Source organism: Hylaeus volcanicus, chromosome 7 (genome assembly GCF_026283585.1).
Source record: "Hylaeus volcanicus isolate JK05 chromosome 7, UHH_iyHylVolc1.0_haploid, whole genome shotgun sequence".
Taxonomy (NCBI): domain Eukaryota; kingdom Metazoa; phylum Arthropoda; class Insecta; order Hymenoptera; family Colletidae; genus Hylaeus; species Hylaeus volcanicus.
The window spans coordinates 18,070,829-18,098,457 of NC_071982.1; the positions used below are offsets into that span (position 1 = coordinate 18,070,829).

The window sequence follows — 27,629 nt, forward strand, 5'->3', positions numbered from 1 at the left end:
TCTTAGCAATCTGAAGCCAACGTATCGCGGCGCAACTTTCGCTGGCTGCCGTCAATCTATTTTTTCCTCGCATTCAAGCGCATTTGAAGCACCCACGTACGCGATAACTGCTCCCAATGTCCTTATTGATTCCATATAAACAAGCGAAACGACAGAGTCGCGACAGTTTCGAAAATGGCGAAGGAGGCTAAAGAAGAAACAACCGTTCGCGATAATTACGCGACCGCGATCCCTGTTATTTCAATATTCCGAGCCGAGGCCGTTCCGGCCTCGATATTGGATTTCAGTGTCGCCGATGGATCCCAGCCACAGTCCCGCGATTCGGTGCATAAGCTACCGCACGCAGTCAGCCCCGTGCAAAGGGGAAGGCAGTTACTCGGATACTCCGGCACCATTAGGCATTCAGGCTCGGTCGTGCAGACGGGGCTCCCGAGCTCTCTTTATCTAAGAATATTTGTTCAGGCGAACTCGTTGAAATTGAAACGGCCAGATTCGCGAGTTCCTCTCGATTCCCTTCGTGAGGCGGGGGGGGGGAGGGGTGTCTCTTCCCTGGAAGGCAACCAACCTAGCGACCTTCTTATTTATTTTCCCCGCGTCCAATTAAAGGTTTCGAAGATAACCACGAATTAACATGGATGACGTTCAGTGTCTTCTCACACGAGCTTGAGCTTGGTATACCTAAGTGCGTAACCGTCACATTAAAATACAACTCTTTCCGTTCTTCTCAACACATTTACGTTAATCTTGTCTTTGGTAGGTGGGGTCCAAAGGCCCTCTTCTAGCTCGGGTACCTCGGGATCGCTAAGCCCGTACTGTAGCTGCATATTCGCATGCTACAGCCCCTGAGGGTTCTCGCGCGAGTCACTGTCACCTCCTACTGAGATAAGAACTGATGTCGAGTCACACTCGACACAGGAGCGCAAAGAGTTAAAGGTGTAGAGGAAATATTCCTACAACGGATATTACACACAGAAAAGGAACTTTCACCACCTAAGTTGGACTTCCTCGTACAACTAAAAATGAAAAGTCGAAATACACACCTACTAATATTCCTGAGCAAAATAGAGATTCTCTACATTCATCCTGCGCGCGTTTGGATGTCCCCCTTTCATTTGTTACGAAGCCTCTTCCCTAGTTACGCCGCTGATTGCGACCAAGTAGTCTCGCAACGAGACCCCTTTTCACGCTCGCGGGTCGCTCCCGCCCGCATCGAGCCGCCACTGGCCTAGATTCGGTTTTCGTTCGTTTATTCGTCGTTTCCACTTCTGTTTAACTTGGTCGTCCCCCTTGGGGTCACGGGGAGTCAAGCCACGAAACCTTATTACGAATTTCACGCATCCCGAGTAAAGGTTCCCGCACCTCCGACGGCGTGGCTCGTTTCTGCCTGGCAGGTGTTTGTTTTTTCTTTCCCGTCCTGGTTTTGCCTGTTTCTCCACGCCTGCTTAGTTACAGAAAAAGGAAACCAACCTGCTCCAGGAATAATATCGCGCTTCCCGACGAGCAACAGGAATTAATCGACCATTAGATTTTTAATTGCGCTCTCCTCTTTCCTGTTCGTCGCTGGCAGGAGATACGTCCACCCATGACGTTGCACTCTAACTAATTTAATTTAATTTCTAGGCTATCCACTAAAATCCGCGATACCACGATATTGTTCGAGTGAAAGAGGAACAGGGAGGTCGCGAGCCAAGCGATGTGTAAAGAATGGCGCGCCTAAAAGAACAGAACAAATCAGGAAAAGAAGAACGAACAGGGTTCCCTTTTGTTTCGGTAGCCGAAACAATAGCATCGACTTTTGCATCGTTTAAGCATGACCCGCAAAGCATGCTGCATCGCTTCCACTCGTGGTACATGCGCATACATCGTGCGCTTGTATACAGTCAGTCCTATAAATATTCGTACCCTCTGTGTTCATTGAAGGTGTTTGTCTAAATTAAATAATAGGTTCGATGTTTCCAAAGAAATTTTTCATTATATATACACAAGTGTAAAGTTTGTCCATGTACATATTTATAATGAAACATTTATTTAAAAACATCGAACCTATTATTTAATTTAGACAAACTTCTTTAATAGACGTAGATGATACGAATATTTATGAGACTGACTGTATATCGCCAGTCGGATAAATTCCACGTGGTTGCGACGATACACGAATCTGTTTGTCTTCTGTGAAATTAATGACGCGAGACTGGTTCCGGGTGCATGAAACGAACGTGGATTGCGATTTTGCTGTTGAGGTGAATGTCTTGTAGTGGCGCATTGATAGAATATACGTTTCGCGGTTGTTACTTCGGAACGGTGCAGCTGCTGGGGAGAGAAAGACACTAATTCTTCTCTTGGTATATGGTTTCAGGGGTTTTTGAAATCAACTTGCTTTAATAGTTGATAGTACGTGAACGAGTAGCAGTAGAGTTTCATATGTAAATAATGGTGGGCGTGCTTGTTAATTTCGATTTATTGTAGTTCGTAGAGTAACACTCGATATCGAGATTAAACTGCAGTTCTCTGTCTATTATTCTCATGGAATTCGCGTATTAATTCCACCTAAAGTTCGCCGAACAGTAAATAATTTCGCTAGCATCTCGTCGAAAACGGGGTGGCAGCCGACCCATTCGAGGGAAATTTCGGCTGGAAATCCAGCTGGATGCTCGGCTTATCCTTCGCGTCTGCCTTTCGACGGGCTCTCGGTGGAGTCGTAAAAACGTCCGCGGGGTTGCGTAACGCTCGCGAGCCAACGACCCGGTTCGCGTGTTCCTGGGTGCAAGGTATCGATGCGCCTTGCAAACGAACACGCGTACCCGGCTCTCCCGAAAATTGCAACCGGGATTGGTTCGGAGTCACCGCCACCGATCGGCCACGTTCTAGGACGCGCACGTACCGCCCCGAAATCCCTGATTTACCGCCAGGAGGACCACGCTCGCTGTTCTCGGCTAGGCGAAACGTGGCCACGCACACACCATCCGCCTGATAATCTATGTGCCGTTGGGTACGTTCGTGTTGGTGCCTGCACCTACTTATGCGCGCGTGCACCGTGTCGAGGGTTCCCATGTATTTCTCGCGCGTGTGCGCGTGCCCGGTATCTATTTACACGTACGACTCTCGCATGCGGACCAATGTTTACACGTATTCCCCCGCCGCCTCTGTTCGGTTTCGCGTGTACAGGGCGATCCTAAATCGGCTGGCTGGATTTTCCATGGCGACGGGGTAGTGCTATGGTTGAATGTATGTATGTAGGCCAGTCTACGGAACTGTAATGATCAACGACGGATTGTCGTAGGTAAGCTTCTAAACAAAATCATATCATTTTAGCGTTGATTAAGTTGATCTGGCTCATCGCAAAGCAGAGATGGATTTTGAATCCCTGGTGTTTCCTATACCAAACAGTGCCCACGCGTTGGTCGCCATACCTCTGTAGTTTGATCCGCATCGATCTCCCTAGCTGTGAAATCGATACCCAACGGCAACCCACCCGTTCTCAATTATATCTATCCGTAGCAATCTATTCGTCCAAGTTTCTCCTTCTGCACATCAACGTTCTAATGTAACTCTCTCTGACGCTGGCAATTCAAATACTTCCATGAAATTCGCTACCATACCATCAGTCTTTCGTCGCCTTTCTACCTGACGCTTAGTTACTCTTATGCGTTCCAAGAATGTTCGACATCCCTCGTGTCTGCATATCGCGCCACCAGCCGAATCCTCGAGCTGCTCGTTGCATGGTCGACTTTTCGCGACGTTCCAACTCGCAAGGGTCCCAGTTTCCGCTCGTTACGCGCGACGATACGAAGAATTAAGAATCGCGGGTCTTTCACGGAGACAGAGGTAGAAAGAGCCCCCTCGGGAAGCCAGTGTCCGCGTAATTAACGTTGAATTTAAAGAGACACTTAGGCGCAAAGATTTTTTTCTACGGCCGCGCATACACGGCCGTAGAATCTCTGTCCTTGCTTTTCATTCCCCCGTTCTCGCCGTCACGTCGCCGCCCCTCCTCCCTCCGCGGGGAGCTCCTTAAATTTTACAAAACACCGACGGTCGTGGCAAACGAACAGACAGACGGACAGACGGATCTACGACGACCGAGCTTTCTCATCTTTCCGCTGTTTCTACCTTTTTTCACCGTTTCTTCTCGCTGATCTTGCCCACTCGTGTCGCGCGAGCGCGTTCCCTACCCCTCGCCGTTGCTCTCCCTGTCTAGATTTAAAGTCGAGGCATTGTCACCACTTCTCCACAGCGTAACGACCTTTCTACCTCCCTCGCGTGCACCCTCCAGGTTCTCTCTGTCTGTCCTTCAACCCCTCCGCCTCGTTCACCCCTCTTGACTCTCGCCTTCTTTCACCCTTGCCTCCTTTCTTCCTCCTTCCACGCTCTGAAGATCGGCTCGAGTGGCTCGGCGTTTTGCGTGTCCCGGCAATTATCCCTTGCACTCGTTAATCTCTACCACCCCTCCCCTGCCGCTCTCTCGCCCCCTCATCGCCGTCGCGACGTTGCGCCAGCTACACCGGACGTAAATGCACGCGCGTTCCGTCAACCTCGTTGTCTCACGTGAGAGCACTCCGAGTACTTTCCGCCTCCTCTCTCCTCTATTGTCCCGTCGGTCGGTGTGTTGAACGCATCCAGGGACTCGAATATTTTAGATCCGTGCGCGCCTCGACGCTCCGCCGAGCGGATTTATCGCGAGCGCCACCCCCTCTCGTCCGGCGCTGGTGGACGCGAATTTTTGCCGAAAAACTCGCCGGTTTCGAACTTCCTCGCGTTAACGCGATTCCCTGCCAGCGCATTAACGGACCCAGAGCTACGAGTTCTGGGCGATTTTATTCCGCGTGGGTGGGCACCTTGAATCGACGCGCATTATGCAGACGCGGATGCTGCTTATCGATAGAAGACGTATTAGCCGTTTGGTGAAATGTTTCTTGCGAATGGGAGGTCTCTGTAGTTTCTGGAGCTGTGGAAGGGGCTAGCTAAATAATTCGCGGCACTTGTTTAATTGGAATGCAGCTTAAAAAGTATTAAACAATGCTCGAAGAGTACGTTCGAAACACCCAATTAAAATATTTCACTTTATGCTTCGGGTTGTTGAGATGCAAATATTCTACTTTTCCAAATCTTCCCACTCGTATATTTCAAGTAGCCTCTACTGTTTAAAACAATGTTCGACGTATTGTTTCTTCGGATTTCATTCAAATCCGATGCTCAAGCTTGTTGACCCAGACCAGTCTCGTGCTCCAGTAACCGACAATGAGAACGCGATAATTTTCTTTCGCGGGATGATAAATAGAATCGACCGAAAATTATGACCGGTCCTCGGTGGACAATTAAACGATCCGAAAAGTAGGTGGAACGGCCAGTCGTAAAATTTGGCGAGGTTTCAGGGAGGGCCCCGAAGTTTAAGACTGTAATGCCCACGTTCGTATAATTTGAGGTCTCGCGCCACCATTTAAGTCGCACGTGCCCTCAGTCCACCCTCGGAACGCGAACATTATTGCCGAGCTTAAAGCTCGCGTGCCTTGTAATCTTGAGCAGTGGGAACTATACATAATGCGGCAATTGCCAGCTCGTTTCGACGTGCTCTCGTGCTCCCTCTTCGAGCGTTTTTTTCTCCCCTCTCGACGCTTTGATCGCAAAACGCCGCTGTGCGCGCAAATTGGATCGCCGACTCTTTTAAAAAAAAAATCAGCTTGCGGTTCGATCGAATCGGGTAACGGTGTCCTGCGTATCGATCTATCGAAAAGCCCAACGAGAAAGGCTTGGAGGCGGAGGGGGTGTTGGTGGGCGAAAACTATTTACGTCCGCTTTCGTTCCCGCCCGACTATGGTTGGGCGCGTTTCCCCCTGCGTTTTAACGATCTCGTGACGCGTCGAGAACGTAATTACAATGGTGTGCGAATGTGCAATAATCTGAAACGTTTGCGTACCATTAGAATTACGTTTAGAAGGCTGTTAAATTAGTTGCCGCGTACCGCGAGCACATTTGTATGATGACGATTTGGACAAATTAAGAGAATCGGGGAAAGAGATAGTTAGCGATTAGCGACAGTCACTCTCATAAATATTCGTACCCTCTACGTCAATTAAAGAAGTTTGTTTAAATTAAACAATAAGCACTGTGAAGTTCTTACGCACTATAAGCACTATACGTATATAATTTATCTGACCTCGCAATTCTTTGCAAGAATTGACGTTCTATAAGCACGAAGGAGGAATTCAACTTTCAGCGTGGCTGACGTAATCAATCTCATCGTGTTTCGCGGAGACGTCCCCCAGGTTCGATACACGTCTCCTCCTCTTTTGAGGAATGGCCTCTTTGTTTGCCAGATCCACGGAAAAGAAACTCGAGCGATCCTGTTTTGTCGTGACGGGCGTCGTTTTCGGGTCCTGCCCCTTCGGGATCCCGCTTTGCACACGCAGCACGTTTCCTGGCCAGACCTGGTATCCTTGCCTCTCTCGGTTCCTTTCCCTTGGTTCTCACCCCTTTTCCCTGCCACTTTATACATTTTTCCTATCGCATTCGCATTTGCCCGTGTCCGTGCCAGCGACCGAATCTCCACGTTCCGTTTTAAATCTGGCTGGGTGATGTATTGTCCACCAGCTCGTTTGTTTGCCTTTCTCGGACCGAGGAAAAGCAAAGGCCTAGGAAAGAATTTCCTCTTGGAAGAAATCGGATAGGAGAGCTACCCAGTGATACACTCTTTGTATTTTTTTAGTCTGTGCCCTACACATTTCATAGTATCTATTTTTACTTTAACACTTTCGGTGCAATACGTACTCATGAAAATATTTATAAAGCTAACATACTTTCGCTGTATACTTTCCACCTTTGATTTCTTTGTGCTCTCTACCTCTTGTTCCTCTTTATTTCCCATCATTTCTTCTAGAATGAAAGGCTTACCGTTCACACTGTTATCGACCAGTTCTCGGAAGGAGCCTGCCGTGGGAAAGGATCAATCTGCAAATGCAGCTTTCTGGAAGTCCTGATGCGCCCAGCCAACCTTCGTTGGCAGTAATTTCAATGGATCGAGTTCCCCAACTCGAAGTTATCGAAACGCTTTTCGCTTTTTCGAGCAGATTGCGAGGCGTCCTCCGCGGGGTCAGGAGCAGTCCGTCCTCGTCGCGAGGTCCTTTTTCTTTTAAGCGCGTCCACGAATGCTCGTCGCATCGATAATTCAGCGCCGAATGGAACTGCATCGAGACACCGTCGTCTCTCAAGAATCTCTTTCGCGCGTCGCTTTTCAATCTCGAATCCGGAATTCCAATACGTGCCGGACCCGTAAACGTCCCGGCCCGTTTACACCGACGCGAGCACGCCCATTGAAGACCGTTTTCTGATTACACAGTCCCCGACGTTTTCTTGTTGCGCCGTCTGACAGTTTCTCATTATAGATTACGTTCACCGAGTCGTCGAGTTCTCGCGAAAAACATGTCACTTTTTTCTCCCTTTCGTCGTTCCTCTCTCGACAATTCGCCATTGTGTCGACGCGATCGGCCTCGTAAGCTGTATCAGAGTTTCTCCAACTTTTGGAGAATGCTTGCTTTTTTCAGGGGAAAATTGAGAAAATTACGGAAAATGCGACTGGACTTCGAAACTGCTTCAGTGGAAACTGAAACTTTAAGAACTTTAAATTTAAAGAATCAATCGTCAGGTTAATTCAGCCCCGAGTTTTTTCTAGCGTTGATTAATTCAGCAGCGAAAAATTAGAGGCAACGATACGGGCTTCCGATGAAGCCTTCCCCACCCCTTTGTCCTCGCGGAGGGAATTGTCGCGAGGGTGAACGAAGCCCCTGAATGAAATTCGGTGGAGGGGCAGGAGCGTTTTAATAAAATTAGTTGGCAAGTTCAGCCAATAAGGTGGCGATGAACGATGCGGTTCGCTATAGGTCGTGTTTGCGCCGCGCCGATAGTGATAATATTGCGGGGATGGGGACTGCCGTTGGCTGACGGGAAAATACGGGGGCTACTCAACCCGGCAAGTTTCCTGATTAAACCTGTTAATTTGTAATTAAACGGGACCCCCGGCAGACGGAGTTACCCATGGAATCGTATAATGGACGACACGCGACGCGTTCGCCAAGTTTCAACGAGGACAATATTCGCGACCGAGCTGCCGCGATCCCATCGCCCTGCGCGCTCTAATCGAATTCTTTCGAGCTGGAATATCCAGTTCGAGGTTCTAAAACCACCGGAGAACAATCGTGGTGGCTTCAGTTTCTACGACATACCCTCAAAATGGAAACCAACGGTTCCCTACAAAAGAGGAACGCGTTTCCAAAATTTTCAAACATCTCCACAAAACAGAATGCAAGTTTCTAACCTTAAGCAAGCAATTAACACTGAACCTATCGACGTTCATTTTTAACTATTTCTATCGTGATATAAAATGAGACTAGTCTTTAACCACACATTTTTCAATTAAGTGCAAAAATATTTCACGTGAAACTAAATCGAATAATGCATGAAACAATTGTATAATTCGTACATAACGTACGAGAACCGCGTACAAAAATTTGAAAACAGTTATTTGACCGGTCACGATAGGTTGTGTTAATAAAGAACTCAATCCTATCTCAACCGTCCTTTCTCTTCCCCAGAGTCTCTCTCCCAGCGGTTTAAGGATAAATCTGTTTTTTGTTTTCGAGGGAACTTTTGTTCGAAAGAATCTCTATTCGTCTCTAACGCTTGCAAATTGCACGACTTTCAGGTGAACGTTTTCCGCGGCGAGTCGAAAGGAGAAAGCGAGCGGAGCACTTTTACGCTCAGCGCGCGCCGCGGGGACAAAGTAGAGAAAGCTGCGGCTCGGTGGAAAAAAAAATCGCGAAGAAACAAAAGCGCGTGTGCCGCGTAGAAAAGTTCGCGTGGTAAAATACTGGCTCGATGTTTATTTACTTTCACGCTTTCCTCGAGTTCGCGAAATTCGCGACGCCTCTGCTCGTTGGATACGGGGCACGGAATATCCTAGTAAATATCAGTATTTGGGACGTTTATTGCTCCAACCCTGGCCGACAACGATTCTTTCGGGTTAAAATATTTCGTCGCATCTGTTACAGCCTCTCTTGGTAGAATGAATTTTATTTTATCTTTCGAAACGGGAATTATTTGTTGATCTTTCGTAAGTTCCTTGTAAGCAATTCATGCTTGGATCAAACAAGTGGTCGAGTCTGTAGAGGGCTGTTGAATTATGAGAAGGTACTGTCTTCTGCAAATTTTCGGAATAAGAATGCACTCATCGAGCATCAATCGATGCACTCGTTCGAAAAATAAAATCGAAGTCAAAACAACCTAATTACTAACTTACAGTTTGATATCCATACTTTATGATACTCGCGTTTTCAAGAAGACAACAGTGTGTTCTCCCCCAGTAATCATTCCCCAAGACAGACGTCCTGGAAGCTAAGCACGTCGCCGAGGGAGGCGATAAAGAGGTCGTCGTGACGCTCGAGTCGACAATTCACCGCGGCGATCATCGCCACGCGCGTTCACCCGGCAATAATAATCCACGGCAATAACAGAAACAACCATTAGCGTCCGTGCACTCGATTCGACACTGCCGCGTACTTTTATTGAAAACGTAATTTATGGAGAAAACACATCTGCGTAATAAAGAGCGGGTCGTTAATTTTTCTGCCGCGCCAGCCGTTAGCGGAACAGGAGTAATATTTTCGCAAGCGTTTTACCTCTGGCCGCGTCCACCTCGGCCGGCATTCAATGCTCACAGCCGCTTAATGTTCCGTTGCACCAGCAGAAACATTTAAATCGCGGCGCTGGCTTTGGCGTTCTTTCAACGTTCCCTCTGGTTTCTTTTACGCGACAATCACCCCCGACGTTTCCTTTTCCCTCAGATTGTCCCTCGGATACTCCTCATTTTCAGATTCAACATATTTACGGGTCTTGTATTAATATTTAGATAATACACTTGAAAATGTAAAGAAGATTAACCGAGGGATTTTGGATTTTGGATGTTTTAGATCAAAATGTATCAGACCTAATTCTGCTGCTTTGAACTTTTGAATGATATTTCACGAACCAAACATAACACTACCAATTACCTTAGAGTACGAGTAGACTACAAATGAATATATCCATGTCCGACCAATGCTGGCCCATTCTACTTGCGCGCTGAACTCACGAATGTCGTCAAAACACCTAAGCCTTCCCTTGATGTCGCTACCCGTGTCAATCGTTTCAGCCGCTAAACCTACATTCCCAACCCACGTCATGTCTCAATTTCTGTACAGCTAGCGAGCACGAACACCACCGCGTGACGTTCGCCCAGCCATATTTGCAACACGTCCCCTACCCATCGGCCCGGCAGGCGTGATTAGATTTTTGGCATCGAGCCATCGGCGTAGCAACAACCGCGACGCTCGGTGAATCGATTTGCAAAGCCCGATCTCGAAACAAATTACGCGACCGATGGACGTTACACTGGCGAGTTTCGAAAATCATTACGAAGCTGCCCCCGAATTGCATTATTCAATTACCGGCGGCACGGATTCACGAAATTAACGACGAAAGCGAGCGACGTCGCTCGAAATCGAACGTTTTTGGACAACGCGAAACGTCAGTTGCGATAAGGACGTAGAGAAATTCCACAGGAAATTAGCTTGAACAAACATACCCACTCGACGGTGTAATAATTAAAAAATGGATATTCGAGGCATCAGATACTAGAATATTTCGAGAGCATTGCAGCTAGCTTCTGACACATTGGTATATTAAATAACAAGTTTAGTAAGCACTTGATTATTACATAGAAGTATTCCAAACGGACATGTGCTCGAACCTTGGTGAACGTTGGCACATACGATCCAAGCTATACACGAAGAAGCAGTTGCAATGCTAGCAATAATACTCAGTTAGTATCACACTTGTTACCTTCAGAATATAATTACTCAGGCAGAGTGACAATTTGCAATCGCAATTCGACACTAGAAAAACGACGAAAGCGAAATCTCCTCAAGTGGTTTCGCACGTCGGTTTTACATCTGTATTAGCGTGCACGACGCGCTGGAGTAGATCGATTCGTTTCCATCGCTCGTCAGCGTTCATTGTGCGAAATTCAATTTTTAATTCTTGGCGAGCGTTGATACGACCTTTCGCCGAACAAAATGAACGGCTGGGCTCGCGCACGGTGGAAAGTTGACGCGGACTGTCCAATATCGTTAAATGAAACGCAGCTAGATATTGACTCGCCGTTAATAAAATGGCAATATTAAGTTATCGGGTACACAATATTACGCTGATATTGGGTAAATGTTTAATATGCAGATACCGGAGGTAATCGATACAGAACGAATAAAAATCTAATTTCGCGAGCAGTTATGTTTTACCTCGGTCGTACCGCAGTCATATCGGGCGTTGTTAATCGATGTGTTCGCGTTGTTTTTCAATATATCGCAAGCCGTGAAAAGAAGCGGCCATGCTCGAGGAAGAAGAACCCGATTTCTTTTATGAAAACCCAGTCAATGGGATGAGGGAGAGGGAATCGGTGGAGGCACTCGTGGTCGAGGGTTCCCATGGATGTATTCCAGAGCCCCAGGGGTTGCCAGACGCGCTTCTGTTAAATGTATGAGCTTATCGTGCCAAGAAGGGATAAAAGTGACGGTGAAGAAACGCGACAAGGCGAATTTCATCGAAGTTGTCGCTTGTTGGGGAAGGGCGTTATCTCGACGACGTTGTTTTCGTTGGCCAGGCGAATGTTTCCACCGTTGTCCCATTCCTCTGACTAATGTTTTCCAGAAACGTCATGTGCTGCTAGCGTGAACATCGGAATTAACGTGTACGGTGTATCGTGTCGCGGTAATGCGAAGGTGTGGCGTTGCGGTGGATCTTATACACCCGACAGTGCCTGGGTTAACGAGGAGCCCCGACATGTACGGAACTTTTATACGAAAGAATTTTCGTGAGACTGGTAGCCTTTTTATCGACAGACCTCTGCGTCGATTGGAAAGTTTTCTCTCTCGAACGATAAAAGTAACATGTTGGATTTATTTCCTTTGATGCTGTGATGCACGGAGAGGAAAAGCAGAGAGAAAAATTGATAACAATAATCGAATCATTGGTCCCTTTCACTTTGAGTTCGAGGCTTCCATAATTCTCCATAAAATAGTTCAATAATCTTTTCTCGTGTCTTCGTTAATAAGATTCGCCGAAGAGTCGAGTATTTGGCGCACCACCGATTAAAATCGTTGCAACACAAGCGTTTTCATCGAGTCCGCGATTTTCACGCAAATATTCATTGTAGGAGCGCTTGGTCCCCGAACAAGAGTTTCCTTTATGCAGGCTTTTCCCCCTTTTCTTCGTGGTGTCCAACCGCGGCTGGACATCGACGTTCCCCGACTGCTAATGAACTCCATTGAAACGAATCGTCGAACCGATAATAATTAGCGTTCTACCAACTTCCACGGTTCCTATCGCCTCTGTCTTTCATCCAGAGGTTTGGACGATCGCCTCTCCTGCTCTCCTCTCTCGAAGCTGGATCGAAAATGGCGGCTCGTAATTACAAAGCGGCGAGTTCCAGACGAGAAACATAGGTGGGTTGGTTTTCGGAAAACGGAGGCCTCGGCCAGCTTTGCCAGTGACAGGTAGATGAAAAGCCTCGTTAAAATGTCTGCGATTCTAAGCGACCGTGGGAGGACGCCACGGCTGAAGCCATAGGGACGGGGAAGTTATGTCGGGGGAGTTGAAGCGTCGGTCTAAGCATCAAGACTAAGTTACTGCTCCGCAGACGCGCTTGATGCACGAACTAATTAAACAGAAATTTAATACGCGGGATTAATCTGCCCGATATTCCTCTGTTCCCTTGCGAATGGAATCCCACAACTCCACGCTAGTCTTCGAGCATCTTTGAGCTGGCCGTTGATAACAGTTCCGAAGCGCAGGACGACTACAGCGATCTTGCTACGTTTTACGATACTCGAAACTGGTGATAAGTACTTTACCAACGAATAAACTTCGTGCGCTTTGAATGCCAGCGATTAGCGTTTGATCCGCTTATGGACTTCGAATGTTGTTCCTATTGAACGTTTTATGTGGATCGAAAGTTTGGAGCATCTTGGGTTTATTAAAATAAATAAGCAATATACAGTCGATCCCATAAATATTCGTATGTGAAAATTTAAGTAACTTCAAACAATTTTTAACGAAAATCCCTCTTGCGATAAATATCAAAGGATCGTTTAGGACGCGAATATCGTCGCGATCGGATTAAGGTTGATGAAACGGTAGGTGTCGCGAATTACCTAGGTTAAAACACCGCCCGCGGACATTGGAATATTAATAAATATTAAAAGCAATATCGCGCGGCGCTACGCGATTTATTATTTGCGTTCCGTAAGTGCTAATTAGAGCTCGAAATGTGACGGTGCTCCGGTTCGGACGCAGAGGAATTCGTTGTATTTAACATCAGAATCCATTACACTAATTACGCAGAATCCTGACGAATCCGATGGCGGGACGGAAAAACGTGCACTGTCGCACGTTCAGCGCCGTGTGGGAAGCTTTACGGTTTAATTACCAGCGCGTCACGAGGCTCGTTATACCAATTACGAATATTGCCGATATTTAAATAAACTTCGTTTTCCAGCCCAGTAAATAGCCCAACCGATTTTCCCAGATTCCCCCTCATACGTGCCTGCGATAACGAATTTGATTTGCTCCAACGCACCGATGATCTTTCGCGGACGTTAACGACGATGTCCCGGTAATTATGAGTGAACACGATCGACTAGGGAAAATATCCTCATTACTGACAAGAATTCAAGGATTCTTCGGGGGAGTATTAGCAAGCTATTGACGAGGTTTGCCCAACAAAAATGATTAATTATGAGAATAATTTAGGATTAGATCCTAATATTTACGAAAATAAACAATACTCCGAAAGAGTCCGTGTTTGAGCACATTTTCATCGTTGAATCCTCGCGAATGCGTTAACAATATTCTGCTGAAGATACGAATCCATAAATTTTGATTTTGGTTAGCGAATTACTCACCCCCGCGTGACGTTTGACGTTGTACTATACCCACACCACTCAGAAACAAAACATGCGAGAAATAAACTGGAAAGGTTCGGTTTGTTTGTACCAGGAAGTGAACGGCGCGACGGTTGCAGTGGAACGGCGTAGAAAATGATGGTCGATTGTCCGAATTCGGGGGTTTCCATGGAGCGAGCCGGGTCGGTTACGGGACGATGGAAAAGAGAGAGCGACGCAGAAAATGGTTTCGGCGAGCACGAACGGTTCATTACACCTCGAGCTCGTGTTTCGGGGGTGGTTGAAAGTGTAGCTTTGCGGAGAGGTCACTCGCAAACCTGGCGCGCATACAAAGACAGACCGCGGCTCTCGCGTACACACGCCGCCAGAAACGGCTACATAAACGATGACGGAGCGTAGACGACAGCCGAAACCCGCGAGCGTTTTAATCTACCGCTCGGCAAAGCTATTACACGCTACCGGTGGAAGTCATTTCGAGACGGTGCGCGTTCGTCCGACTTCCTGGTCGCCGCGAGAAACAATGGAAATTAGGACTTCACCTGTCGACCTGACCCCACCCAAATCCATACGTTATCGCTTTATTCGGGCTAATCGTCCATCGCCTCCCTCCCCGTCCGACACAACCGCATGAACGTGCCGAGGTTTCGCTATTGCCTCTGACTACTGCCTTATTTTATGTGCCTGGTAATACTTTCGCGAATGACCAATAAAATAAAAGGTTGAATTATAGGAAATATACCAACAAATATTCCAAAATTTTTACTTGTTACAACTGTTCGTTGTAGGTAGCAGCAGTAGGTCATGTTTATACATTAGACAAATTTGTAATTAGTATAGATAGATATCCACTGTTATTTTACCGATGTTGACCTGGAGGTAGGTTAACCACGTGTTTGTCTATTCTATGCAGAGATATAATTACGTGGAATTTGCATTAATTGGATGTTGTATTTATAATTACTAATTTGGGAATATTTGGCCACTGCTACAACATATTATCGCAATTAAATTGAATCTGTTAATTACATTTAAAAAAGACTCTTCGTGAATCGAATTTACAGGTATTCTTGTTTATTGGTCGACCGAACAATTCAACGCGTGCTCACTTATAGGGCTGAAACGAAACGATTTGTACGTCATTTGGCGACTCCTTCGCCCTCGTCTTCGCTTCTCCCCGTAATTAACGGTTTCCCGCCACGGACGCTGTCAGTTTTTCCGACCCTGTGCTCCCCCGCGTCGATTGAAGAATTAATCTCCATCTTCGACACGACATCCTATCAGTGATAGGATATCGAGCTACCGCCCATTTCCTTAATCGCACCACCCGAGAAGTTTCAACGCTTATGCATCGACCACGCTAAATATTGATTTCTCTCGCCACAGAGGAGCTACCACTTAAAATAGCAGAGATGCAAGGGTGGCCTTTTTCACCCTGACGTGTTCTATACGGTTCAGCAGTTCAACTTGAACTCACAAAGCAACCAATAAACATGTGATAAAGATTCACCAATAAGAGGAGTATCAGGCCTGGTAACTGTGTGTAGGGGTGTCAAAGTATATTGGAGGGAAAAAAGAAGCCTCGTAAATCGCAGTGATGTCACGAGTTAAGATCAATAAACGACTGTGCGCTACAAAACAAAAGTGGCTCATACCTTCATTACCTTTAAACAAAGAAAAAAAAGAAAAACCTAAAAACAAATAACTTCGAATATAATAGCGTGTTTAATGACCATCGTTTTATTTCAACAATCGGTCTCTTGTGTTCGCTGCGAATAGAAATAGCTAATTTACAACGTCTGCAAGCACTGTGCGAATTGACGTGCAGCACACTCCTATATTTAAGTTAAATGATGTATCACCAATTAAACTTATTCGATATTTTTATTCTAGGCAAGATAGTCCAATTAATAGCGACTTGACAACTTTATGGCAGACATGTTTGATTTACCAGTCAATTTGGAGGTCACCGGGTGGTTAACGAAAGGATTGACCCGTCTACTTTTCCACGAGAACAATTTAGTGGCAGGTTGTGCGCCAGCTCCGTCCTCCCTCATATGAATTATCATCGTTTGAGAACGGTTGTACATCTTCCGAAACATTAATCTTGCAGGAATCCGTGCGCGTCACGGGTCGCACCCGGTACATGACAGCGCCAGAGGGAATAAAGCCCTTGGTATTTGTAAACTACAATGCTGATCGCTAAAACTCGAGGGGGTGTGCGGAATTGGACGCTTAAAAGGAAGTTTCCATTTTAATTGAACAGTCAATTCTCGAAGGGAACCAAGAAATCCACGGGTGCTGTTTTACGAAGTCCAATTGTACGTAACTCTTCCAATTCCGCGGCCAGGATCCGCGACGCGACAGCAAACAATTAGTGCAGGCGAAAATTTGAAATGACACCTGGGTGGTCGGTGCTGCGTCGACGACGGTAATTGGGAATACTCGTGATTTTTACGAGACGACGCGTCACGAAACGCGGACGTTGCTTTTCCAACGTTCTGAATAATCGTGTCGCGAGAAAAACGAACGCAAACCTGTAACGGGTGGAACAATCTTCGCGATTCGTCAACCAGGCTTGTTTGGGAGGAAACAGAGGCGTTCCCAACTATTTACCGATTTAATCGTCGTATAAATCTTCGCCAGTTTAACGGAAATTTTATGTAAGGGTCGAGGGGGTGGACAACCACCCTCTGCAGCGCGTGAAATTTATTGCTTTACTTACGAGGAATCTTTAGCTTGAATATAGAAAAAATTACCCGTATTTGGGAATTTTTTCTGAAGATATTAAACGTCTAATGTAATATATTAAAAGTCTGATTAAAATGGTACCGGTATACCTACGAACGAATTCAGGTTCATTGGACTTTTAATATAAGTTAATGTTTTAAATACTGTTTACCGTTGACCTCATGGTTTATACGTAACCCAACGCTCCACTTTCTATAATTGGACTCTATTCTTGCCTGTTCGATTCTAATTGCTATATACCGTCCCAGATCATACTTTCAGATCCCGAAGAGAAGCTATTCCAGAGGTCGAAACGCCCATTATTCCAAGTAATCTTTTTAATCGATTGCAATTTAATTTCCACTCTTTCGTTCCATGATTTAATATCTAATTATATAACTTTCATTCTAGAAAAGGATACGCCGCTGTTTACCTTCCGTTTGAAATTTTTACGTAGCTAAGAATTTTTCCCGTCTCTGGCGTGGCTTAATAAACCGAGGAAAGGGTTCTTCGCGGAACCCCTTCTCCGATCAAATATTTACGTGGCCGATACGCTAGCCGGCCAGAGGACAGGCTAATAATTGCCTTGGAGACAGGGGAGACGGACAAACGCACAGGCAAACGCGTAATTGTCTCGTCTCTCGTCCCTCGTCGAGAAACTTCTCGGCGTGTGCTCGTGCCTCGCGAGACATAGTATCGCGGCAAATACACTCCAAGGGGCGAGGACACTCGGGGCAGAAAATAGAAGCGGGGAGAGGACTCGTTTCACCTCCACGGCTCTTCAATGCAACAGCGTCGCGCGTGTTTGTATGCGTACACGTCTGATTGAATACACGTTTCAATGTACAATACATTTGTTTGAACGAATACATGTACACCCTCGCTCAGAAGCATATGTGGACGCTTGCTTAATAGAAATAGATATCTAATGAAAATTGCGAACCTATTAATATCAATTATATCATTTATGTTTCGATGTGTTTATGTTGCCAGTAAGTGTTCCATACTTATGAACGAGGGTGTATGTACGTATTTATGTACGTTTGAATGCATGTATAAAGCTGTTTGACCACGTGTGTCGGTCTCAGTTTACCTTCGTATCTCGAGAATGGTTCGTCCCAGAATTATGAAATAGTGGACAGCCTTTTTCGACTGTTACGGACAGTTCCGTGAATCGATTCCTCGGTCGTCGGGAATACGAGACTAACGGCCGCAAAAATTGCCGCGATAACGACCTCGGTAAAATCGACGTCCCAAAGACGGGGGTCACGCGGGACCATAACGTCCCTTAACGGCCGTCTTTGTCGACGCTGCGGCAGATCGTCGAACTTTGCAAGAAGCTTTTACGAGCTCGTACGCGGGACGGTAAAAAACCTTGACGCTACCCACGGATGAAAGGGATCCGACTATAAAGTTCCCCTTAACGTCTGCTACCGCGCGATATCGCGAGAATCCCGGTGTTGTTATCAACAAACCGGCCGGAATAGTTTTGGGCAGCAGTCCAGCCAAATGCGCGACGATCCCTCTTTTTGTTCGGTACCGAGCTTCTTCGATCGCCTGACACTCTTCTGGCGAATCGTTCTAGAGATTCTGCGAGTATTATTAACCTGGTGAAAAGTGGTTGCAAGGAGTAGGTGTGTTATCTTTGGAGTGGTCTAATTTCGTAGTTCACTCTTTAGTGTTTAACACAGCAGATCCTAAATATTTAATGAATCTTATTTGTAGATTTTCCACCACTTCTCTGTGGATTCACCCTCTTTTCAGATTCAGAGCCGACGAGGGTCCGTTTTCGGTTTTACTCGCGGCGTAATCCCGTTGGTTGGAGCGTTGTTGAACGAGGGGCCAAGGATTTAACGCGGTGAACACGCGTGCCGCGCAGTTTGCGGTGGCCAATTTCGGAAGGCTATAATCCTAGGCGCATAAACGTCCTCGGTGAAAAGACACCTGCCCTGGCGAATCGCCGGCCTAGTCCCGTTTGGCGCGCATCCGGCTCGCTTCGACCGGATCGCAATAAATAACCGGCTTTAGGGCCGGCAGCGGATACTTCCTTCCGATTGTCCGACCTGCTCTTACTTTTACTGCTGCCAGTTAACGACCCCCGCCCCTACGGAACGCCCTTTGTTTCTTCCTCTTTCACGCGAACTGAGACTCATGAAATTTTATCGAAACGCGGCGTTCGTTTTACGGACGAACGCCGCAACGGCCTGCCGCCGTAACCAAAGCCTCTCGTGCGTTCAAAGCTGCTCGTTTCGCCCACATAAACTACCGCGGTGTAATCTGTTCCGTCTCGACCCAACGATACAGTGGTGCGCAATCCCCTCTCGAATACTTTATTGCTGTTGTCGCTAATTTTGTGTTTCCCTTTTGTTTCAGGTAAGTTGTGCAAATCTAGCATAAGGGGACCAATGGGTGCTTTCCAAAGAAACTTCTCCTTCCAGGTATTTGTCAAAACTATATATCAGAACCTCATATTTACCAAAGAAAAATTAAATACCCTAACTTATTACAACGCACGAAGCCGTTAAAATAAATCGAAAGTATGGAGTGAAATAGTGGTAGGCCAATGGACATTTCGAAGACAGGCAATGCGAGCTGCGACGTAGGAATAGAGGGCCGATAAGATCGATCGGTATCGTATTACTACTCGCATCGGATCTGTCAGCCGCGTATCCGTTACCTCCTCGACTTGTAAATAAATTACGTTCGCGTGACATTTACCGGACTGCGAGGCTTCCAGCGCTTCTGCTTCCTCCCTCGATGAATTCCCGGCATAAAAGGGCTGGCCTCGGACAAAAATGTGCTAGCACGCCGGTCACTCAAAGAGCTTTCCCATGAGCGCGGACGTCGCAGAAAAGAAAAGAAAGAAACGTGGAAAGATCGAGGGTGAACGAGTCCGGGAAGAGAAAGAAAAAGCTTGGAACCGAGAGGAGGGAAAGTCGGTCAACCTTCCCGCGAGCGGGTCGCTGGATATTTCTCCTTTTGATTGATCATGCGCTAAGAGGAGTCGCTTCCTTTCCTGCAACTTTCAAGGACGAGTGACCATTCCGCGACTTCCGCGAATGCCGACCAACCGAGCTTCCGCATTCCTCTTTGCGACTCGTGGCAGGAGACGCTTTGGAGAAACCACGGTTGTGCGAAATGGTTTAGTATCGTTGGGGCTGATTTCTATTACCTTTATGTAACGCGATTCCTAATCGTGCATTTTGCAACGAGATGGCGCAGAACGCAAAGGGTTGATTCAACTATCCAAAAGTGATGTTCCGATCTCTGACTTTATCTAAATAGTAAACCTACGGATCAAACATCTATTTTTCATCCCGAAAAAGTGGAACGTCTTATTATACGAATATTCCATAAAGCAATCAAGAACGTCCGAACAGATGATTGTCGCCCTGTTGATACATATTTAACAATTTTGCCGGTGTATCCCAACGGTTGATCTATTAATAACCGAGACTTCACGCTCGCACGGGTGGTTGCGTCGAGGAGCGCGCGCCACGGGGGCCAGAGGGTGTTTCAATTAGCGAAACAAATTACTCGCGGGAACGGGAGGCCTTAATCTCGGAGACGACGGGATCACGGGGAACTTTGACCGCATTTCCTCGGGTGACAGGGCTCCATTACCCCTTGTCGGTGCATCCTGGCCCTGGTGCAAGAGTCGCGGAACTCGTTACGCGGCTGGTCACGTGACCCGATGCACTCGAGGCTCCCAAGAGTACGGGGATCTTCCGCGATCGCCGTGAGGAAACGAGCAACGTTGTTGCTGCATCCATTCCAGCGAGCGAGGGGGATCGCGAAGTCCTTAAAGAAACATGGCACGGAGGGGGTAAGCGCCGTAATGGAGAACGTACGGCGAATGGTGGATCGAGGATGGATAAAGGGGTTTTATTATGTCTGGCCGGAACGAGTCACGCGAGCGGGAACGTAAGAAAGATACAGCGCGAAAGCATCGACAAAAACAGCACGAAGGGGGTTAGTTTCTACGCTTGGGACCGTTTCGAGGAGAAATGGGGGCGGTAAAGGGGAACGGTGTAAAAGGTTTTACTATGCCGCTGGACGAGAAGGTGACTAAGAGCTTGAAATAAAACCCGCGTTATGTTCGTCGCTCGGCCGTCCCTTATTTCAGAGTTGGGATGATCACCTTTGTCAGGATTTAAACTGTCGCGTGGACATTGGCGTAGATTCTAGAGTGCGGAGCTTTCAGATCGCGATAACACGAAGCGAGAAGTCTTTTTAGAAATCTCAAATTTTTTGTATCGCTACATAAACATTAACGAATATTCAGGAGAATGTTCGTCTTTAGACTCCGGTATTTCTCCATTACTTCTGGCCAGGCTCCTCGGCGCATTTCACAAATAACCTCAACTGTACCGAAACTATTCCATTAAGATAGTGGAAACAGCGCCGGATCTGGAAGGGAAAACTGCCTTTCAGATTTAGATATGCCTCTTGGTCAACGTGATTAATGGCGGAAAGTGTACGACGTCTCGAGGACTTTCTGTGTTTCATTTCACGAAAATCACGTAAGCTCGTTACATCGTAAATCAAATTGAATGACGCGATAGCTAGAGCTTCGTTAAACGTATTCTATTTCACAAGAAATACTCGCTGCGCCCACAAGAATATTGAAAATAAACTGTGCCGAAGGGACAGAGTATCTAGCCGTAGAGGGCACGTGTCAATTAGGTCATGTATGTGCCGTGGCACATGGAAATACCTATCAAATTAATTTTTGGCGAGAGGTAGGGTGGGCAAATTAGAGATGACGAACGGGCGTCGGATACTCCGCACCCTCGAGTGGAGGAACTTTGATCGCTCAAGGGATATTATCCGGGGGATTATTCGGGGCTTCGCGAGAGAAGTGGAGAGACATGTTTGAACGACTGGCACAGTTTTCGCGAAACGACTCGTCGAGCGTCTCGAAGAGCCGCGGATAGGAGAAGTCGTCGGCGAGAGGAAAGAAACGGGAACGAGTAGCGGCGCCTAAATTGGAGGAAGCGCGGGAAAAGCGAGAAACGGACTGCTGGCTGTATCCGGCGTCGTCTAACGATCTCGTATTATGCACCCGTGGAAAACTCGCCTTAATTAAAGATTATAACGCGTGAAATGAATTCGAGCGGGGCAGACGGATCCCTGGCTCGCCTCGTTCCCTCTGAGAAGGATGAACGGAGCCGTGGAGGAACAAGGATGGAAAGGGAAGAGACTTTCCACCGCGGAATTCAAGGTAAGGGTGGATAAGTCCTGCTTCCGCCCATTCTCCAGAGGTGGAGGACTACTCGGATCTATTTTTAATATTAGTTACCAGTGACTGAGTGTTCTATACAGGGTTTTCCAGAAAAGACTCTAGGTTTGGAAAACACTTCATAATAAATAAAATTGTTAGGATATTCAAACAAAGTTTGTCGCGATAGAATTTAAATCGAAATCTATGGTAGAGCCAGATAAACACATCAACAGATCTTGAAAGTAAGATGATAAAGACAATCTAGTTAAGATTCTTGAATTTCGATAACGTTATAAAAATACATACGACTTTATGTAAGTTTCAATTGTCTCAAAAGAAAAACATCGATTCTCATACAAACATTCACAAATATTCATGCAGCGGTCACCGTGTTAAATTTTGATAAATTCTGTTACTTCTCCAGGTCATTTTGACGCCTACCGTGATTGTTAAAAAGTAAATGGACGGCTCAAAGGGTCGTAGATTCGCCATCACTCGGCTAGGCGCAACTGCCCCGACGTCGACGAGCAATTTCCTAGCTCGATTAGCCCGTTCGACCAGAAATCCGGATTCTGGAACGAAAGCGGCCAGCGGCGCGCAAAACCGGTGTCGATGGAATCGCGAAACTGACAAGAATACGATAAAAGACGTACTTCCCGTCATTTATCTCCGGCAACCGACTCGCAAGGATTTTTACACTCCTTCGATGCTACAAATTGAACTACATTACTCTGAAATATTTAAAGGATGTTATGCTATCGATATTCCAGGTGTTAATGAATTACTAAGCAATAAGAATTTAATCTTTATACACGTGATGCTAATAAAATTCTATACCAGAGAATCGTTTCACCGCTGGTCAATTCATCGTCTACCCTAAATTTTTATTTAGATAAGAATTGCGCTCGTCTCCGAACGATCCTAACGAGCACGTCCGAGCGAAAGAGTTTTATTTCCAATGAAACGCACGGTATGTACGGCTCCAACCACGGTGCAATTCGCATAAAACGCGGACGAGTCGTTTGAAATAAAACCACCTGACCTTTGCCTCGAATGCGCGTACCTGCGCGGGGTCGAAATTAAAACGGAAGAAAATGCGCCCCGGGTACGCGAATAAATTCGCCGTTACCGTTACTTCTGACGAAGCAACCGGCAACTTTTTCCCGTGGCTCGCGTCGTAAAGCGACGCGGGGAAAACTTTTTCAACGAAATCTCCGCAACACGTGTGCCGTTTATTCTCAACGGGACATCCGGTCTGTTCCGCCGCCGCGGTCGAACCAGACCTTTATAATAATGTTACGCTCGTCCGACAAAACGGTGGCAGATCCGCCTCGTTACCGTTACGATCACTGCCTCCAGCACGATTATTGGCTGCCACCGTGCCCTGCCTCTCCAGACTCTTATTTTCCTCCCCGACGTCGAGATGCGTGGTTGCCTCCGCTATTATTCGGTCTTAGTTTCGCCTTGTTATGGGAACAACCCCGAGACGCTACGAGACCAGTGTTCCTCAACGTCTCTTTGCTTTAAAGGACAAATGTTTTGTGCATAATATTACTTCGCGTATATTTACTCGTGTAGACAAACTCAATAAAATTCTATAAAATCGGATAGACATTGAAAGTACAGAGAAAATTAATTTTGATTCACCCTGTCACCACAAAAACTACTTGCACAAAGTTTCTCTTTCTTTGTGTATCTTCTCTCCCCTGAAAAGAATAACACGGACTACCTAGCATCTATTAAAAATTATTCGTCTAAGAGAATCATAGACGTCACTCCATGGCGTCTCTTAAGGAGGTCTCCGTTGTCAGTTACGCTCGAGTAACAAGCGACGACAAGCCAAGGATTCGACAGTCCCGATCAAAGAGTGAACGCTAACTGTGGGTATCGCGACAACCTTCTAAGACGGAAACGAGAGCTTCCTGCGACGCAGGACTTTGATCTTCTGCTGTACAGAACACGACGGATGGTTGTTGTGACTAGAATTGTCCCATGACAGATATATGTATTTATTCGTACGGGACAATGTCCCTTAACCCTGCAACGCTACACCTAAGTATACATAACCCTGTTAATGGTGTACTGGGGAACCGTACACCCCAACCGTGGAATTATGTGAAAGGGTAGTTTAAACGTGGAGATGAGTAACCTAACTGCTCAGAATCAATTCAGACCTGCTGGCGAATAGCTCCTAGCTAGTGGAAATAGTTAAAACAAAGGTGAGTAAGTAGAGACACGTTATAGTAGTCCGGAGTTAAAACTTCTAATAAATTCCTAGCCAACGGTGAAGTCGTTGTTAAAAATGTCTAACGACTATCCTGTCGAAAGATGGGAATTTACTTAGCAGAGCTACTCGACCGAACGTCACTGCTTGGACAGAGTGGCTTGTTGTCGCGCGCAAACACGAACAACAATGGGGCCCGTCACAAAGAAAATACGAGGGAGAGAGTCTTCCTATCGAGTGTCGTCGACCCGAAGGCGCATTAAAGTTGGAAATCTTGCGACGCCCTTTGTCGGCGTGTTTTGAAATAGTATGCATACACGGGGAAGCGGATTAAAAAGTTCCGTTCGGTTGCGGTAGCAGGTGTCTCATTAAATCTGCACGAGCCGACGTCGGAACGGCTCACCTCAACCGGCGATGTCAACGAAGGCACTTACGTTGTCCCGAACGACTAAGGGACTTTATTATTGAATCGTGTTCCGCTCGAGACGGTCTCAGCTATAAAATCGACGTCGACTCATTTGGATTTTGGACCTGTACTTTTTTAACAGCCTCAACAATAATGAACCGATAACTGAAACACGTACTATTTTTGCGCGGGCTACGCAAATTTCAATTTGAATAAATTCCTTAACGTCAAGCGCAAGGGTGATCGATCTGCGAAACGACCCAGTTACCTACGTTGGATGAAAAATAGTCGACTCGGCAAAACGGCGGGTAATTGTAGTTCGTAATCGTCATGATTCGCTAAATATCCGGTCTCGCCAACTCCGACGGAAGCCTTAACAACGATTAAACCAAAATGGATGATAAAGCGAAACGTCGAACGTCGATAGCGATCGGACTCGCAGTCGTTAATGCGAGACCCATCGATCCCGCGCGAGAACTAGTTTCGTGGGAGGGAACGAAAACGTGCGAAGATTCGAGAAGGCGCGCGGTAAAGGAGAACAGATTCTCCGGACGTCCAGAAGGACTCTTCAATTTCCTCGCATTCACGAACGGACAGTTCCCAGCGCGATTGCGTCGCGTCCTTCTAACTTCCAATTTTCAATTGGTCGTTCATTCGCGTTGGTACCTCTTACAAGCACTCGCCAAAAAATTGGAAACGCTCATTCTTGTAAAATGTTGAAGTCTCTGATCATTTTTTTGTCGGGGAATGAAAGCACTTCTGTTCTGGAATTCATGGCGAAACTGATAGAAGCTTTCATTCGTGATATAATCGAGTTAAAAGTAAAAAAGTAATTCTTTTTGAATATTAATTTAGAAAATTCAACGGTAACGTTTCTAGATTCTCGAGTGTCGAAAGGTGAGCAAATAATAGCTTGGTAATTATTATCCTCCGATTTGAATATCTCGAGATACGACGCGAGGAAGGAACAAGTGAAATCCGTGGGAAATAAATCCAGTGGCGGACAGTGCACTTGGGTGTCTCGGTACAACCACATACACGAGTTCTCGGTGGGTGTACGAGTGTATACGTCCCAGCAAAGGATCATCTTTCACGCGTCGTCCGCCACATACTTCTTCTTTGACCATTCACCCTGGAACACGAGTCTCTCCTATCCTCTCCTATCCAGCCAAGGGTTTTCTTTCTTTTCGGTACTCTTCTGCTCGCTGGTTCGGACGTCGAGTGATACTACTGAAAATATTGGCGCACCGTTTCACGCCGTCCGAGGTATCTGTAAACGTCTCCATCGAGAATGGAAGGAAAACGTGAGATTGCGCGCCAACGGACCGACGAACGCTGACCGGAAGCGACGCGAGATAACTCAATTGTTGTATTAATTTCATTTTCAAAAATCCTTGTTTTAATTTAACTATGATTCCTAACTATTTTACAAACTTTCCGTGGACGCAGAATGTTGACGCTCATTGGCTGTGCACGTCACAGTGGTATCTATTCGAAAAATGCAGCTAGTGTGGTCGCGACGTGACCCGACGAAAAAGTTGCATCGAGCATCGTCGTTGAATTCGTTACATTATTATTCATTCTCTCCATTGGGGGCGAGATACAAATAACGTTCGGCCCATGAAATTTCCGATGCATCGCGGCGGCCAGAGAAATTGAAGGTTGAAATAGCGATACGTGCTCGAAAATTCAGGAATGATCAACGTTCAACGGCTATCGGGGTTCCATCTGGAAACGGGGAAACAATCGGAACAGAGATACAGCCGACGAAATAGCCGGTGCTTATCGTCGATAGGATACAGACCGGCGGGCATCGATTAAAAGTAACTGCGTTCCGGCTATTCAGCGTGAATTATCAACGCGATTTAATTGATTCCTAATCACTGCGAGCGCGCAGTTTATTGAATCGCGCCTGCTCGTATCTCTTGGAACAACCATTTCTCTGATGGAACTATGGACCTAACCAACACAATTTTTCTATAAATTCTAAAATGTCAGTCTGAATGAAAATATTCGTAGCTTCCACGGAGACTAACCTTTCCCAAGTAAAATATGTGCAATGATATTTTTTCGGACATGGTTTGGTTTGGTGCACAAGTGACCGAGTTTTACTTATTCTACCCGATCTGGTACACCTTCGTTGCTCGAATACCAAATAAATTAGGATGCCCGTTAAATTACTAACCTTTCCCAACGCAAATTACCAGAAATATCTTTCAAAGCGCGCACTTTCAATACACCCACTTAACTATCGCATCAGACGTTTCATATCGTCTTTAAAAAATGCCCTAAGATCGGTGTCCTCTCAACTCGTGAATTTTCCGTTACCTTTTAATGCTTTTCCCAGGCGTCGCGTGGTGGACAGCTGTCGACGACGTCAGGGCGCAAAGGCAGGCATAAAAGCCGACGGTTAACGACGACGACCCGGGAGAAGACACGAAAGCAATTGGCCCGGGGAGAAGCGAAACGCGCGCAACGGGCTCGCGAGCCGACTTCGGAACGAGAATTTTTCATTTCCGTTAATTAATTCCGACGCTGCCGCAAAGAGACGCGCGCCGGTGATTAAAACGGCCCTTGGTCGTTACAATTCCGCGGGAAAAAAAGAGAATCCCGACGTCGGTGTTTTCCTTTGAGCGACGCCGGGTACCGCGATGATATTTAATCAGGAAACGGGAAATGCGGCGGCGTCTACGAACGGCGCGCGCGCAGGATCGTTAGAAAGTTATTCAGGAAAAGGTCGTCGAAGGGTGGCTACGGGTGATTCCGCGGTATTCTCGGCCGACGCGACGCGACGCCTAAAACCGGCGCGTAAAATTCACGCCGTCCTTTACATAACTCGATTCAATCGGAAAGCGTTTTCCTCGTGAACGCGAGTTCCTGAATGCGTCCCGACGAGCCACCCCCGTCCCACGCTTCATCCCCCTGGCTCCAAAGCTGGTTTTACACGTCTCACAACCCCGAACGAACGTGAATTCAATGTGTTCGCGGCTGCACGAGCCCCGCTTTTCCCTCGATGAAAGTTTCCAGATGAGAGGGTGCGGGGGAACACAAAGAAAAACCGGTGTT

General features: G+C 46.6%; 1 protein-coding gene across 5 annotated transcripts in view; it reads left to right on the forward strand.

Annotated features, from left to right (window-relative positions):
• Window positions 1–27,629, forward strand: part of LOC128879873 (nephrin-like) — a 347,536-nt gene that overhangs the window by 180,631 nt on the left and 139,276 nt on the right. The gene's annotated exons all lie outside the window — the stretch shown is intronic.